Below are 18,111 nucleotides of genomic sequence, written 5' to 3'. Positions count from 1 at the left end.
AAAGCAGAAAACAATGACGAGCCAAATCATCTGGGAGGAAAAATTTAATCAGAAGAATGTGAATGACAATTAGGAATTGTTTAAAAATACTTTACTAGATGCCCAAAAGCCACAACGGAGAAAGAAGGCTGTATTAGTTAAAACCTGACCTCGTTTAAAGAGGAAAAGAAGGCATCTATAAAAAAAATAATATATAACAAATGGAAGAAGAGGGAAGCTGATAGTAGCAAGTATAAATCAGAAGTTAGGAACTGTAGACAACTGATAAGTAAAGCAATGAGACAAGAAGAAATTATGTCAGCAGGGTTGAGGACAATGACGATTTTTTTTAGTATATTAAGAATAAAAAGAATCCTGACAATGGTATTCATCCATTACTAACTGGAAATGGTAGAATTATCAATAATGATGCAGAAAAGGCAATAATTATTGAATGTTCTATATTTAGGAAAAAACAGATTATGTAGTCGCATCATATAATAAGAATCTTTCCATTCTACCAGTATTTTAGGAGGATGTTAAACAGCAGCAACTAAAGTCGAACATTTTTAAATCAGCGGGTCCAGAGAACTTGCATCCAAGAGTTTTAAAAGAGCTGGCTGAGGAATTTGCTGGACTGTTAATATTGATTTTCAATAAGTTTTGACTCACTTGGAAAGTTCTAGAAAACTGGAAGAAAGTTAATGTTTTGCCAGTATTTATAAAAGGTAAACAGAATGGCCCAGGTAATAATAAGTGCCTCAGTATGACAGCAATCCCAGGCAAGATAATGAAGCGGCTGATATGGGACTTGATTAAAAAACAATTAAATGAGGTTAGTGTAATTAATGTCAATCTGTGCTGATCCACAGAGGATAGCAATCAGTTACAGACCCAGCTGGAGAGCTTTACTCTAGCTGTGACTATTGTCAGCCAAGATGGAGGCCCACACATAAGCACAGCTGAATGGTGAACAGTCAAACCAGGCATTTTACAGACATAGTTGAACTTGAGGCTATGAACAGACAAAACACTTCATTAACTGTAGTTTGCTTGTCATGTCTGTAAAGTACAGCAAGGAATGTCACAGTTTAAAAAAAAAAATCAAACAGTGAACAATTAGCATGGGAGTTAACAGTGGAGGTAGATAAGGATACAGTTCATACAATTTGTTAAACAAATGTACTTGTGTAAACCTCATTGCATTTGTCAGGTTAGACTCTCAGATGCTGCTGCCCTGTGGAGCTTGTGGTCTCGAAAGTCTCCTCCCATTCTGTGGAGTTGGAGCCTCAGCTGGGTCCTGAGCCTGAGGTGTTCTGATGGAAAGATTCAGAAGGACGGAGGTTTGTTTATATTTCTGGCTGTATCTTAGAAAAAGCATAGTCTGCCTTTACTATGGAGCTAGCCTGGACTGCTCCTGGGGCTAGACCCTACTGTTCCTAGGCAGGCCACACTCCCACTGACATTGATGGGACTTTTGCTTGTATCAAAGGATTGCAGAATAAGGCCAAAAGTTGGAGATTTTTCAAATGCAGAGTCTTTCTTTTTTGGTAATGCAATCCTCCGGGGGGCCAGTAAAGTATTTGAGGACAGTTCAAATGATATATTTGAACTTGGGTTGAACTGACCAAAATAAAATATTTCATTTTGATTTTCCCAATGGAAAATGGAATTTTTTTTTTTTGCAAAATCAAAATTTTCCCAATTTTGATTTTGTGAACATTCCATTTTCCATCAGAACATCATTTTGATGGAAAATTCCTGGCCAGCTCTAGTTGTACATGAGAAGCAAATTAGATCCATATTTGTCAAATGTCAGCAGTAGGTACAATGCTTTTACTACAATATGTGAATTTTTAAGTGGATCTCTTAGCCTCTGCACCTTGTAGTCTTTTATTACCCTTTTATAATATCCTTACATTTGAAACTTTTCTTTGGCAATCATCTTTTAACCTCAACACACCAAAGCTGGCAAAAGTGTATTCAGAAATGCCAACATGCTGCTATTCATATCTGCATCGGTCTTACAAACAGCAGCTCCTTCCAAAGAGCCTGGAAGAAATGTCTAAATTATATCTCGTATACTGTAAGTCACATTGAGCTGCATATGCTCTAATTGTTGGGTTGAAATGTGGAAGCCTATTTTAGGTTCTGTATGGCGTTCACTGAAATCCTTGTTACAGTTTTCTGACTCTGACGAGAATGCACTATTTTTGTATCATTTGTTTGCTTTTGTTAAATTTTAGTACACCCAAGTGACTCAAGAGAACAGCGTGCATAATTTTTTCTCCTCAGCTGATCTTCAGATGAAGATCTTGTGCAGACAGGAGGGAAATAACATAAAAATGAAGAAATATGAGGTATTTTATTAAACATTATTTCAAAGAAAAGTATCACTTTTTTGGCCATACTTATCTCCTCTGATATGGACACCGTAGACTAGCTTGGGACTCTGCGGCACAGGCCAGTGATTATCTCAGCAAAGGTTTGGGGCCCTACTGTAAATGTGATATGATTCTTATACAACACTTATTAGTTCCATTTCTCTAGCTCCATTTATTTTATTTTTATACATTCTTTATCTCATGTGTTGGTTTGTTTACATTTGGCAGTAAAAGGCGTTGTAGAACGAATTGCTATCAATACATTACATCTGTTTTGATCTGTTGCTTTGTTTGCTTCTTCTGGTTTGTTACAGTATGACATCAAACACATTATTAACATACTATACACACCATACCAACTCCACCCCACCACATACATTTGAAGGATATTAAAGTTGCAAAACGAAACACTGAAGACATGAAATTACAAAATTAAGGGTGGTTATGCAATCTTAACATATCCCCTTGGTGCATATATATTACACTCACGTAATAAATTTATCGTATGTCCTTTTATTTTTGCAGGACTGCTGCCTCATTAAAATGGCGTCTTTCATTAGCAATATCAGCACCGTTCAGTTACTAGAGACACTGAATGGAGTGACAATAATATCTAAAGTCTTCTTTCCCCCTCCTACTCAACATATGCAGTAATATAAGAATATTATTATTTAGTAAACATTGATATAGCTCTCTAAGTTATTCTAAGTAATCAGCACAATTTTCTTTTAAAAAAATTGTTAGAGTTCAGACCATTTTCAATTTAGCCTGTTATTATGATAGCCTCAGGCACTACACACTCAGCCTCCTTGGATACCATAGTGAATTTAAGCAACTTCCCTCTGTCATATGAACCACAAAGCCAGTGACTAAGATTAAGCAGATTTCTCCAGTACCAACAAATAAAGCCTTATATTGAACTATTTCTGGTTTTTCAGATGCATTATGATGTTGCTAAATAAATCTAGCAATGCCACAACAAGGCCTTATTTGTGCTCTAGCTCACAAACTTTGCAACCTAAATGTCAGAACTAAAAAATTGCTATTCAAGTGAGAAGGGGAAATACAGTTTATACATCCCCCATGTCCTACAAAACCTCTACACATAATCTCGTGTCATTGCAGATGCACAAATAATTGATGCACTGTACAAATTAGTCCTGCAAACACATTTGCTTTCTAACTTTGATTCAAACCTCATTACATTTAATAGTTCCATACCAAAATGCCATGTTGTGTAATAAAAATTTCTACCAAACATATGTACTTTTTTTCTTGCGCAAAACATTTCAGTATTTCGCTGTTGCAAGCTGTATTAGCAGCATGTTCAAAGGGCAAAATGTACTCCACCAGCATAAAGCTGGCATAATCAGGTTTTGTTATTAGTAGTAGTAGATGGGGTTTGGGAGTTGAAATTCACCCTTCCTCGGCATAACTCCCATCATCACTCTTTGCCCTGGGTTAGATTTGTTATGAGATGAGACGATCCCCTCAATGGTACAGAGACACGTCTGGACATCCAGGCAACAGATGGCCCCTCAGGCAGTGCCAACACAAGATACAGAGGTGGTAAGGACTGTGCTGGCCAACTCTATGGACTGGATGCTCAGCTAGTGTAAATCAGCATAGCTCCACTCACTTCAATGATTTATACCAGCTGGGGGTCTGGCCCTCTGTGAGAATTTCACCTAATATGAACATTAGGTAAAGAAACATTAGTTACCATCACAATAGCAAGCTTATAACCCAATTATGATCACAACCAAGCTAATCCAAGTAAAAGTATATTTTATCAGATACACCGCACACAGAATCAGCATTAGACATCTACCAAATTAGCGCCACTGCCTGCTCTAGTTTTTAAGTAATTTTTTTTTAAAAAGGGCAAATCCTGAAGTCTTTCAGGAAATTTCCCTGAGTAAAGCTGTGTACAGATCTGGGGATTTGGCCTATGGAAAGAAAGATGGCTCCGCTGTCTTGAAGAACTCTTTGCTCCAGCCAACTTGTCTTTGTCAAATATTTTATTCAGCAACCAATACCTATCCCTTATGCACTCTTACAAGAGGGCACTGCCAAATTTTTTTGCCGTGTGACAAAATATTATTCTATAATGATAAATGTCTTGTAAGATAATATTTGGATAGGTCTCTGCGAGTTGTTGTTATATAGATTGCTTATTCGGGAAGTATTACATTCAGATTTGTTTGATTTTTAGCTCTAAATTAAGAAACATCACATGCCAGGAATTTTAAGGTGTCATTATTCAATGATTTTAAGAGGAACACTGGGTATATCAGTGCTGCAACAATACAAATTAATCAAATGGAAAAAAAGCAAAGTAATTAAAGTTGAGCAGTGAGACTAATGAATTCAAAGGTAGGCCAAACTTTAGCAATGCATATTCAGTAACAAGAGCCTAAGTAATTAGGTATTGCTGAAGAAAGATTGTTAAAGTGCCCATTATTGTAGTTCCGTGAAATCTACTTCATTTAGGAACCAAATACACTTTTTATGGTCCACTTCAGAAGGTTCCCTTAAAACATAAGGGCACATGGGGGACAGGATGGTCTTGTGGTTAAGGCATGGAATGGGAAACAAGAAATCTAGGTTCTATTCTTGGCTATCTTAGGACTTCTTGTGTGGTCTTGGGGAAGTCACATGACTTCGCTATGTCTTAGTTTTCATCAGTAAAACGGGGCTAATAAAACTTTCCTATCTCATAGGTGTGTTGCGAACATAAAGCAGAAGTAAGGGTGGTATGATATTGCCACCCTTACTTCTGCGCTGCTGCTAGTGGCCGTGCAGCCTTCAGAGCTGGGTGCCTGGCCAACAGTCGCCTCTGTCCAGCCGCCCAGCTCCGAAGGCAGTGCCAGCAGAAGTGCCTGATATAAAAAAAAAAAAGAAAGGGTGGCAGGGAAGAGAGAAAAGAACATTAGCTTGAGTCAAAGAACTGATTGGGAAACCAATGCATAAGTGCAAATAACTTAATTCTTTATGTGTTTTAAATTATTTAGTTCTTTCTTCCCTTATAATCTGTATGAACCTTTCAGTTACTGAGATTGTTCTCAGGCAGAGATGCAGGTGACATTATCTCAGCCACGCAAGCTTGCTGTTCTATAAACGTTGCTCTGTCAAAAACACTAATCAAGACACTCACCTACTTGTTTACCTACTTACCTAAAACATTTCTCATGTCAGTGTTTATGTCAGAAAGCCGTATCAAATATTTACCTGAATGCACATGGATTTGCTTAGATGTTTCTTTCTATGTCTCTAAGGTATTATGGCGGGGAATGGAGCAGGATTCATTTTATGTTTAACCACTCATTTATGTGAAACTGCCAGAGACAACAGGGAGCATGCTACATAATGAGAAAATTATCCCAGGTTAACTTTGTTATTATATTCTTCTGCTGACAAGAACAATATGTATGCCATATTCACTAGGTTTCAGATGGCGGATAAAAGCCCTCAAGTGTTCTCAACATAGGCTTCAACTTAACTAACAAATACTAGACAGTTAATAATACAGTAGCTAAAGCTAGGCCTTTTAAGGAACACTTAACCTTTTAATACATAGCTCCATTGCTTTACAGCACTGACAATCAAAATCATATTGGCGCAATTGTTTCTAGTGGCCTCATTAGGCTGAAATTCAGCCAGGCTCCCATCACATAGAGCAGCACAGCTTCAGTTTCATAAAAGGTCACATTTCAGTAACAAATGTATTAACAAGAGGAGACCCTTCGCCTCCAGGCTCCAATTGTTACATTATTTTGTACATTAGAATGTCACTTAAGCGACTTTTTACAAAGTGAAGGGTCTTAAAGATATCAATGAAAATGGTACTCTGTGCATGAATGGGAACATAGAAGGTCCTCAGGATACAGCTTTAGAAACTACGTAGTAGTTATGCTGTAATGAAGGTCTCTAACGGAAAGGGAGGGAAAGGAGAATGCTTATCTTCTTCAGCATAGAGGTCCATAATGTGGAGGACTGTTAAAGAAATCCCAGTTAAAGAGATCTTCTGAAATGTTCAGTCAGTGCAATAACATTCAGAACTGCTATTATGCTTCCTCCAAGAATCTCAAAGTGTTTCCCAGATGCTAATTCAATGAGCTGTGATGTATCTGTTATGACTGATTTTCAGACGGACAAACTAAGCCACAGAGGCCTATAGGTTCCTGACCTCCACCAAGGAGTATGGAGGAGACCAAATTAATATCCATCCATTAGAGTGGCAGGATCTGTGCTGAAGGAGTATGCTGCAGCCACGGCAGTGCAGCAGAAAACAGAAGCCATGCTGCCATTGGTTCGCTACCCCCCCAGCTTCACTCTGTGAAGTTACAGCAGGAGTTCACATTGCCTAAGGCACCATTAACTCTCCACAACTGTTCCTGCAGATTGGGGAGCGCTGAAAAGTGGGCAGGACACTGCATTGTTCAGGCTCTCCTCAACTGTCCCCTCCCCAGTTCTTACTCTCACCCTACACAGCTAGATGAAAGATTAGCCCAGAGATGATCCTTCCTGCCGCTGGAGTGGAAAGAACATATGGGGCCAGTGAGATTAAGTTTCCAGTAGAGCTGGAAACAGAGCACAGAAGTCCTGACTCCCACTCCCCAGCAGTATTGTGAATTTTACAAAACATCATCTTCCACTTATACTCCTCAGTTCAAATTGATCCTTCCCCAAGTGCAAACAGAAAAGGACAACGGCACAAAAGTTCTAAGGGGTAGGCTGTTTCCCCTCCTTTTTTTCTGTAGCAAAAGGAGACAGTAAGGCAAAGTTACAGTCTAGCCAAATTTTCTTTAGAGGTGGAGATCCTCTCAGCCCAGGCTCCTCAAAGCCCCAGTGCCACAGAGCCTGCCTCCAGCTAAGGAGAAGCTTCACGCCAAGCCTCTTGGTGCCTCTCTGAAAATCAGACAGTGGATGCTGCTTGACTGATGGGATGAGTTTCCTCCCCTCTAGGGCTGAGCATCACAACTCCTGCAGGTTTGGGGAGAAAAGGATCATACTCTGCAAAAATGGAGACTCCAAATTCTGGCCTCAGATATCTGTGGGGTTGCAAAAGTGTAAATAAGGGTGTAATTTGGCCTATTATGGGACAGTGAGATTAGCTGCTCCCAGTCCCTTGCTGCAACCAGAAAACCACACTGCACACCACTGGTGGTATCAAGACACACAAACTCTGTGGGTCAGACTCTGCCTTTGGATACATACATGGCTCCCACTGACATCCATGGGAACTGCAACAATACATATTCACCCCTTGATATAAAATAGCTGAATGTCTTGACCTCCAGGACACTATGTAAAACTCATCTTTTGAGCAGGCACTTAGGGAGTGCTCAGATGATTGAGACTTGGAGTTTTTTTTCAATCTGAGGGTGGCGTTATTTTGTTTTGTTGTGTTTCCTTGCTGACACAATGGTTGCTTTTTGGTGAGTGGGTTTTGCTGCTCTTTTGTTTGATCTTTATTTTTTTTTATTGCTCTGGTTTGCATTTTTAGTGGATGTCAGGGCGTGCAGAGCCTGGGAGGTGTGTCTTTTCTGAAGTCTAAATCAAAATAAATATCTGAGGGCAGACTATAACCCATACCTTCACAGGTCACTATGAGAATGTTCAATTTCAGTTCCTCCTTCAAAAGTCATAACTAGCTGCAACGCATGGGTGGGAGGGAGAGAGAAATCTCAAAGCCCCTGCAAAACATTGCTCCATGGTTCTTAAGTTTGAGACAACAGAAGAGGATTTCGCTAAAAGAAAAAAAAATGACTGTGGAGTAAAATTCCACCCTCAAACCCAAGCTTGAGGAAGAGAGGGGAACACAGTCCTTAATGAAGAGTCTTGGGATCGCTTTGCCCAGGTTTTTAGCCTTTTTTATTTAAACTGAATTTAGTGATTTTGTATTAAACTACCGGTGGCTCAGCTTCTGTTGCTACAGTTTCAAGTTCAGAGTGAAAAATCTTCTCTCAGATTTGGAGACTGCAGGAACACAGGGAGACCAGGGACAGTGACCACGGATGCAATCACAAGTATGAAGTCTTATCTGTACTACAACTTTTATTAAAGCAATAAGTAAAAGCAGTGGCTCTCAAACTTCTTTTACTGGTGACCCTTCTCCCACAGCGAGCCTCTGAGTGCGACCCCCCCCCTATACATTAAAAACACTTTTTTATATATTTAACACCATTCTAAATGCTGGAGGCAAAGCAGGATTTGGGATGGAGGCTGACAGCTCGCGACCCCCCATGTAATAACCTCACGACCCCCAGTTGGAGAATCCCTGAAGTAAAGTTACAATTATTCATGCATATATAAATCCCACGAAAAACCAAGCAATGACTAATACTGTAATCAGACTCACATCCCCAAAAATATTCTAGGATCTTACTGATCTCTCAAGAGCTGATCAATGGAGGGTGGTTCCTGTTGAGATTTCCCCTGGGTCTTCCACTTTTATCCAACCAGACTACCTCTTTTATATTGTTGTTCTGATTGTGCCTAACACCTTATGCATGTGTGTGAGGGTTTCAACCCTCTTTTCCTTACCTGTACTTCCACACCCCATGAATTTTGGATGGACCATTTTTCATACATTGATGTCTTAGTTCCCCTTATTCTCATTAACATTTATGCACAGCATGTGTCCATGGTAACCTGGGGACAGAACAGAACTTTCCGTGATGTTACAATCAGGTGTTTTGTTGTCTATTGCAGTCTATTTTTCCATATCACCACTTACTGGCATTCCTTCTAGCAATCCTGTAACCTTACTGGATTAGGGTTATTCCTAGGTCACCCATTCACGCCAAGCATTCTTAAACCTGTGGCCTAGTATGACTAAGCTAAAATCTTACAGGCTTCAGCCAGTAGCCTTGCATTATAGCCATTCTTTACTTATATACACACGCTTCACTCCTAAATACCTGTCAGTCTTATACTTCTATAATCCTATAATTTAAATCTCTTTAGCATAGATTAATTATAGATGAAACAGTATATGCGCTGTCCATAATGCTAAATAGCACATGATAAATGGATGATCAAATGAACTAACTGGCTACAGTTCCAATAAATATGCTGATTGAAAATAAACAGGTGAAAAGTAAAAATGCTACTGCAAAAGTAAAGATTGTTTGTGTTCAAACTGCACTGGAGAAATTAGTCAAGGGCAGTTCATCCTTGTGAAAATATGGCCTGTCACACTGCCAATTCAATAAGACTTTATGAAGTAAATGCTGGTCATACAAATCAAAGATACCTACAAGCAACTTTGAAGGTGAATGTCAAAGATTTGCAAGTTCAAAAACTGTTTAAGATTTGACTCAAACAATGACACAAGACAACAAAAATAAAATTAATAAAAACTTGAATAACAGAATATTTCTTGATTCATTTCTCACCACTTACTGGATTCACCAAGGCTGGACATCACATGCCCTTTCTCCTACTTTATTTTTTCTTGTGTTTCCACTATAACCAATGCTAATCCCACACGTACTTACTTTGAGAAAAAGGAGGGGAACTTAATCAGGATATTTAAGGACAGTTCAAATAGCAACACGAGGTTCTCACCTTACTCCGTGATCCTAGCCTGCTATTTGCTTTATTGATCAGGTTCTATCCCACACATTTATGTTAGAAGCAGCTTCACAGGCAAAGAAAATCTGAACTGCCTCCCCAAGCATGAATATATTGAATATGCCACTAGTCTGATTAGTTGTTGGGTTTTTTTAAACCAGAACTATAACAAAAACATTTTTAAACAAACAAAAAAGGGGGGGGGTGAGCAAAAAGATTTTCACTGGAATGTTTCATTTTTGTCAAAAATTTTAAGTTTTTCAACAAAAAATTGAACTAAATTTCTTTTGCTAACTCTTCGCAGGTTTTGGTAAAATAATTCTAGTTTTTAGTTTCCATAAGAAAACCTATTTATTTGTTTTTACCAAAAGTTGTTTTCAGAAACTGAACTTCTGTTTTCACTTTTTCCAGAGCTACTTTTAAAAAAAGTTCTCAAAATTTTCCACAGAAAACCCGACCTTTTTCAACCAGCTCTTGACTTCCCCTCGCTCTGCACCCCCAATCTCTGGAATCACAGAGCACCTCTTCCTTGATTCTATCTACCTACCTATAATCTATATCCCTATCTTAGGTACTTACATGGCCCCCACTGTTGTACAATCTTCAATACATTTAACCTCTCAGCACCTCTGTGAGGTGGGCCTCAGTCTAGCCGAACAGAGGTGGAAGACTCAGTCTCCCAACAAACATACATACTCACCTGTGTGACTACCAGGGACATCTGAAGTTAAAATTATTTTTCAAAATCATATGAACTCTATGCAGCAAATACAAATCGTCAGCTGTGTTGTTAAAAATAGCAAGAGTTAGTAACAGGATGAGCAGTTTGTTTCTGAGTCAGACCCTCCAAACCCCAAACAAAGCTGAATTCAGGATAGAGTTGGCAATTAAAATCCACTGTGTATTGATTCATTTCTATTAATAATTAATAGTATGTTTTTGACTACTCTGTGTATCTGCACCCGGACTCCACAATCCAGAAGGTACAATCCCTAATGACGCTCCACACTTATTGGCACCCATTCAAGGAATTCAGACCATTTTGAGGCTTAATTCATTAGTACTTTTACTGCTCCTTCTCTGTAGGTAATTATCCCAATTTTGCACATGACTAAATGATGCAAGCAGAGATTAAGAGCCTGATTTCTAAATTATGTGCACAACTACATGTGAAAAAATACACTGCATCTGCACCCCTACTTTAAACATGCAATTTGAGTCACTACAGCTGTGAATCAAAACATTGTATGCAAATGGGACAGATATTCATCATGAGCTTGATTCAGAGCCCACTGAAGGCCACGGCTACACTAGAAAGCAGCACTGGTAAAAGTTCTTCCGGCATAAAGCTGCAGCCGTCGCTATTTTGTGAGAGCACCACATTTGGCTGCCATAGATGGTGCAGTGCATTCTCATATCACCAGGTTGTATTGGCAAAAGTCGTGCTGCACTGGTAGGCATCCCAGTGTCCCTGACATCACTGTCTGGTGCATGGCCCTATGGGAACTTTTTTTGGGTGCACAGTGGGATACCACCACTCATTTCAGGGAATTTTGGTATTTAGGGTCAAGTTCACACAATTTCCTCTGACCCATCCCATAATCCACTCTTTTTCACACTGACTTTCTGTTGCTCTGCCATCTTGCCAGGAGAAATGTGACTGCCGAACAGCTCCGCGGAGCTCTCTCATCCGTTAGAGAGAGGATGACCTATTCTTTTGTATTTGTGGAACCTCAACAACCACCTCTGCAACCAGACACGCAGCAGTGAAAAGAATACTGAGGTGAAGTGGATGATGCAAAGAATTAAAGTTACTAGCTGCTTCAGGCATTCACTGACCAGCAGCATACTGTGGAGTGGGTTGCAACCTTGGATTGCTATGGGTTTGTAGGCAATCAACTCAGTATTGGCAAATGTACATTGGGGACGGTTGTCATTCAGGCATGCAAGGCCATTAAACATGTCTTTTGGCACAGGACTGTGACTCTGGGCAATGTGCAGTAACTGGGCTTCCCTAATTGTAGATGCATATCCTGATGGAAAGCATAGCCTGATTCTACCTTCTTCCTCCTCCTGCCATTCCTCTGATTACGTAAACAGAAAAGGGACTTTTCCAAGGTTATGCAAACTCTGGTAGATCACTGTGGATGTTTCACCAACATTAATGTTGGTTTATCAGGGATGGAACATGGTGCTCGCATCTTTAGGAATACATAACTTTTTCAAAAAACTACAAGGAGGGACATTTTCCCCAAACCACCATGTTTACATTTGGTGGGGTTATAATGCCAATTGTGACTCCTGAGGACTCAGCCTACCCCTTTGCTTTCTTGGCTCATAAAGCTAGGCAATGGGCAACTGGTTGGCAGCAAGGAAAGATTTAACTCTTCCAGTAGTTCTTAACCTGCGGTGCAATCAGCACACAGCTGCGGCCCATGTGACATCATCAGGGCTATACAGGGAGTATTGGATGCAGTCCACATAACACATTATGGGCCACATATGTGGCCCACAATGGTAAATAGGTTGAGAACCACTGGCAGCTGCAGGATAACTATGGATTGTGTATCTGACAGATTAAAGGAGCAGTGGAGATGTTTTATGACTAGGCTGGATCTCAGTGAACCTAATATTCTATTGTTATTACTGCATGTTGTGTTTTTACATAATATGTGTGAGGCCAAGGGGAAAATGCTACCAGCAGGGAGGAGAAGGAAAGTGGAAAGACTGTCTGAAGATTTTGAATATCCTAACACAAGGGCATCCAATCGACGGAAGTTGTAAGAACACACTTGACAGTGTGCCATAGGCAAACAGTGTGCTGCTTTGTCCATTTTTTGTCACTTTGTGCGTATATGGTACATGTCCAGGCTATGGATATTTATGAACTTTTATGACTCTTAGGAGGAATTAGTGACTTGGGGAGCAGTGGGGTTACATCTCTATCTTGTAGAGAAAATAAATGTTTTTCAAAAACAGTGAATCTTTACTGTACAGTAATAAACAAACTACTAAAAAAAAGTGCAAAATGCTGACTGCTCTGAACTGTATCACAGGTTAGTGTATGTGTACTCATAGCAGTCCTCATTGTCCACTGGTGAAGTATGGAAGGGAAAGTGTTTCAGGGAATTTTGGTGCCTTGAGGAAGGGTTTATGCTGTGGCCCAGAAGCAGGAATTGTCCACCTTGTGAAATGGCTGCTGAGGCCTCTGCATGCTCTACTCCATAAAATGTTGGAACATCTGTGTTTATCTGAGGTGCTGCATGATGTTTTGGAGAACTTCTGCCCTTCTGCCTTTCCTCCAGCTTTTGTTCCTTCCATGCCCTGGTATCATGGGCTCCAAACTCAAAAATATTAAACAGCTCAAACAACACATCCTCCCTTGTCCATTTCTTTTTCCTCCTTCTCATAGTCAGACTTTCAGCATATGTGGAAGGGATGGTCCTCAAGGATACCCCAAATAAGGTTCACTGATAAACAACCAGACAGATAGCCATTGTTAGATTTACAGAGCTAGCACACACCAAAAGATAAATGCCACAACTATTTACATTTTTCCCCATATAGATCTACATAAAAATATGAACAAAGTCACACTCACAACTGCTTGCTTCAGGGCCATGTAACACATGCACACCATGAGGAGTATATGGAGGTTTTTTCCAAACTCTCTTGCCACGATGGGCCAGGTGTATAGGTCCTGGGTTACTGTAGGAATAGTGTAGTAAACACTGCTATACTTATTACAGACCGTGCTGATCCTGGTGGATATAGGGTCCCAAAGGTCCAGAGAAGGCAACTGCTTGAGATGGTTTGCAGTTGCCAGGCCTTTATGCTGTCAGTCTCTTCACAGCAATGGTAACAGATCACTGAAGAGCGTCATGGGAAAACGTCATACCACAAGTGGGAAAAACAAGGCTAGTTCTTGCTAAAAATGCACAGGCAAAGATCAAACAATACTTCCTTGGATTTTCAGTCTGGAAAACCCAAATATTGTATTTTGGGTTAGAAAACCCACATGCAATAAATTTAGAATACTATTTCTGTAAAATCATATCGTCTGAATGTCCAGTTACTGTCTTGCTTGTACGATTTCCTTTGTATTTCCAATGTAGATAATTTGAATGCTCAGGTACCAGTTTGTGTATATTTCATTTTCTGTGTAAAATGGTTTTCATCCTGTACATTTTTTAAAAAAATGTGAATGCTTCAAAGGCTTCTGCTAAAGCATGTATTTGGGAGTGGTTTTTGATTGCTATCATTTTTGGCCCAGTTCTGCCAATGCATACTCTTAAAATAAACGGCTTGACAAAAGAATTCCTTTGTTCCCTACCTGCATATGGTTGGCCACCATTATGGAAGAAGCACAGAGAAGAGGTAAAGTTTCAGGGGCAGGGGGCAAAGTGACATAAAAATGTGCATTAATGGTGGCAGTAGGTAATGCCTACCTGAGTCTCCTTCTCCTTGCTCAGTGGTTTCCCTCTCTGCTGTTGGCGGGGTCTCAAAGAGCACTAACTATCCATGGGCCTGTATCCTCCTCAGCAAGTTCTCTCGGTTTGGGTGCCTTCCTTTGGATGTCACTGTCATTTGTGGGCCCTCCCACAACCACTCAGTATCTAGCTCTACACACTAGCTATGGATTGGGTAGCACATCCTATTTTGTTGCTCTCCTTCGCTTTTGGTAAGACCGACACAGTTCCTTCCCCTTTGCCCAGTATTGGAACTTGTCCATATTTTGTACCTCAGCTTCGGCATTCCTTTGAAGTATGTGTATAACCATCTTTATTCTGTGAGAAACTGGCACAGAAACAAAGCACTAACTGTCACAGAAGCATGTCTAATATTTTGTACTGATAGGCAGTGGGCGACAAAACTTAAAGGACAAGTACAGCCTGCAATTCTAACATCAAATCGACCAATTGAAGTAGCACATTATTAAGGAAGGGAAAGGCGGATAAATTATGGCCTTATCTCAATGGAGCCAAATTGACATCCACCACCTAAGAATCTGGCTCTGAGAGTCAGAACAACAAATGCAGCTTGTTTGTTTGCCAAGAAAGTTCTCTTCTGTACAGATTTCATTAAAAAAACCAACACGCTAGATTTCAAGGTGCTGGACTGATGGCAGCCACAGTGTAAGATCATACCCTATCATGTCTGAGAGAGAGCATCTCCTGGTGACAGTACTTCTGTTCTCATTATATGAATCTGGCTCTAAATTCTGCAGTTCTAGTTTATCTTGAATCATAATAACCCCTTATATTCATGTAGTTCTCAAAGCATTTTGCAAATTTTTTCGGGCTCACCATGAAAAAGCAGCCACTTTGGTGGAAGAAAAGCCTTCATTCTGTACCAGAAACGCTGCACAACAGGTAGTTAGTTTTTTAGGGGGAGAAGTGAAGAGTTACTATCCAACTGTATACGCAATGGGGATTATAAGGAAGCGTAATATTATGCTTATTTGGAATTTGGTCAGGCCACTATTTTAACAGTATCTCCAGTCCTATGAAAAGTGCCAAGGGAATTAATTGACTGCAAGTATTCAGGGCCTCAATTTAACATGTCATCTGAAAGATGGATTTAATTACCACATAACCTGCATTCTGGTGTACAGGACAGGGTAATATTGTTTTACATTAGCGTTATTGAGCCTAGTTCTAATCAGTTGTGCCACTGTAAATTTGAAGTAACTCCATTAAAGTCAATAGATCTGTAAAACTAATGAGAGATTAGACTCAGGCCCACCGTGCAATTTAATAATTACTGGTATTAGAAATGGCCCAGTACCTCTCTGTACTGTTATCAGCTTGTTGCGTACGGACCCAATCACTGTTTCCAAGCCACCTGGGTGCGGATGGAGTCTAGTCACTGTTTCTAGCTCTGGAACACTAGGGCACACTCCCAGGCTCAGACTTCTTGTCTGACACCCTTCCCTGGGATATGGGTTGCTGCCTCCTACCCAACTTAGACCCAAAACAAGTGTTGGAGACCTGCCAAAGCCACTCCACTTAGCTGGAGCTCTAAGGGAGCATGTGGAAGTAGCTGGCACTTTGGCCTTCTAGTTTAACCCATTTGGGGACAACATGGCAGGATAGTTAGGAACACGTTAGCAAAGGAATTGTTTTTACCACAGTCACTTTATTCTTCAAGCACTCGAAAGTTACCAATTTCTGAAAGTAATAAAAGTAATTTCTGAGATGCACCCTGACCCTTCCACAGTCTGAGGTGCAGCAGTGCAGGCAGAGTCCCTCCTGCAAGTCCTTTTTACATGTGGCTATGGTTGGCCTCTTGCACAGAGCAGAATCCCATTCTTAAAAAGAGCCCCCTCTTTGTGCTCAAGTAGAGAAGCTCCAGACCCATTCTTGTGGGCCACCATGTAGAGAAGCCATTGTTCCATAGGGAGCCCTGTAGTTGAGAGACAATCAGAACTGATTGTCCTACATTGCACAATTGATAGCTTCTCAGTAAATCCTTCAGCAAGGTGTCAGACACCTTCCCTCGGCAGGGCAGCTGGCTGGAATGAAGCGTAATAGGCTTGCCATGGGCAAGCTCGGACTTGTGCTCAACACATAGTACAAAAGAGATTTTATAATTTGATGAGGCTATACCCACTCTATCATTATCTGTACGTCCTGTTCGCTAATGCCACATGCAATTTAAAACAGATAAACAAATGGTATTGAATTATTAAAAAACAAAATAGGATTAATGAAGTCAACAACACAGTTCATTTTACAGTGAAATGCAGCCTACAAAATGTTCTAGCTAAACAAAAGTAAATTTTCCTTTTGTTTTCATTTCCTAAAATAAGAATTACTGTAGCACTTGATAACGGCATTCCTTGAAAGACGCGTACTCTCAGCTATCACAAGCATTACAGTTTTAATACAACTTTGTTTATAGCGGTTGTAAATAAAGAATATTCATTAGTCAAGTGCCCAGTTTGACAGCAGCTTTGTTTTTACACAGATTGTTAAATTATGTATCCTGCTGATTTATTCATAGCCTTTGATTGTGAATCTTAAATACTGTATACGAAAGAGCTGCAAAAAATACTGGCCAAAAAATAAAAAAGTCCAGGGATTCTGAGTTTGGGGGGAAAGGGTAAGGAGGACATGAATTAGCAGTTTTCTTCCACAGTTTTTCTTTTACAGGAGGATTCGAAGGGAGAATTTACACTGACCTGTAAACTGGAGAAACTGTGCTACTGGTGATATTCCATAAGGAGCTTCATGCTGAGCAGTCAAACTAAGCCAAGTATGTTTCCGTTTATGTCTACACTACGGAGACTATGCTGCATAGCCTTAGGGTGCAGACGCAGCCTATGCTGACAGAAGGGTTTTCTTCTATTGTGCAGGAACACCACCTCCCTAAGTGAAGTTAGCTATGTCGATGGATGCCCTCTCCCATCTGCATAGCTGGGGATTGTGTCCATATTGCTATGTCAGTCACAGGTGTGTTTTTTCCACATTTCTGACCAATGCAGCTATACTGATATGACTTTCAGTGTAGACCAAGCCTCGGTTTCACATAGGCAATGTTGGGAAATGATTGTAATGATGTACAGCTGTCACAGGGACTTGTTCTCCTGCTTCAGGATACAAGCAACTCCCATTGATCTTTATGGGAGTATTGCCCTTCTTTTTTGTGGCTGATATTTACTTCTCCTTGATATGTTTTTGGATTGTAAAATGAGTGGATAATAGAAAACTCTTCAAGAGACACATACAGATAAACAGTGTTTGGTTATTAATCCTCCCACAGACAACTGACTGATTTGAAAAAAAATACTCTTATTATTGCATACCTTCAGACTGATGGCTTTCAAGTGACACCAATCATATTATAGTGGAGCAATGCTCTATGATTTCATTGGAGACAACGTATAATCACATATTACCCTTTGATTTCAATATCTTTCTAACTCTGATTTGTACTATCTAACCACCAAAAGTTATCTGAATAACTCTTGTATATTTTACACTTTAAATTAAATATGATCTGTGTTTATAAAACAGGATTGCTTCATTAATAAAATGCATTGAAAAGATACAGCTGTCTCAACAGCAATTTTGTCAGTTAAAATACAGTGATATAACTAGAGTTTCTCCACTTCAGTGCTTCTCATGAGGGAGTGAAATGCTTATTAAGTAGTGTTGTACATTAT

The 18,111-nt window shown here is 39.9% G+C and overlaps 1 long non-coding RNA gene across 2 annotated transcripts in view; it reads right to left on the bottom strand.

Moving 5' to 3' along the window:
* Nucleotides 1-12,322: 12,322 nt before the first annotated feature.
* The window catches only part of LOC123349426, a 138,982-nt gene continuing 133,193 nt past the window's right edge, over nucleotides 12,323-18,111 (bottom strand). For both annotated transcript variants that reach the window (XR_006573536.1, XR_006573535.1), the window contains exon 3: nucleotides 12,323-13,414. This is a non-coding gene — a long non-coding RNA (uncharacterized LOC123349426). The remainder of the gene's footprint in view (nucleotides 13,415-18,111) is intronic.

This window comes from Mauremys mutica, chromosome 14 (assembly GCF_020497125.1).
Source record: "Mauremys mutica isolate MM-2020 ecotype Southern chromosome 14, ASM2049712v1, whole genome shotgun sequence".
Classification (NCBI taxonomy): Eukaryota; Metazoa; Chordata; order Testudines; family Geoemydidae; genus Mauremys; species Mauremys mutica.
The sequence above is the reverse complement of the archived record's forward strand: the minus strand, read 5'-3'. Positions and strand labels throughout refer to the sequence as shown.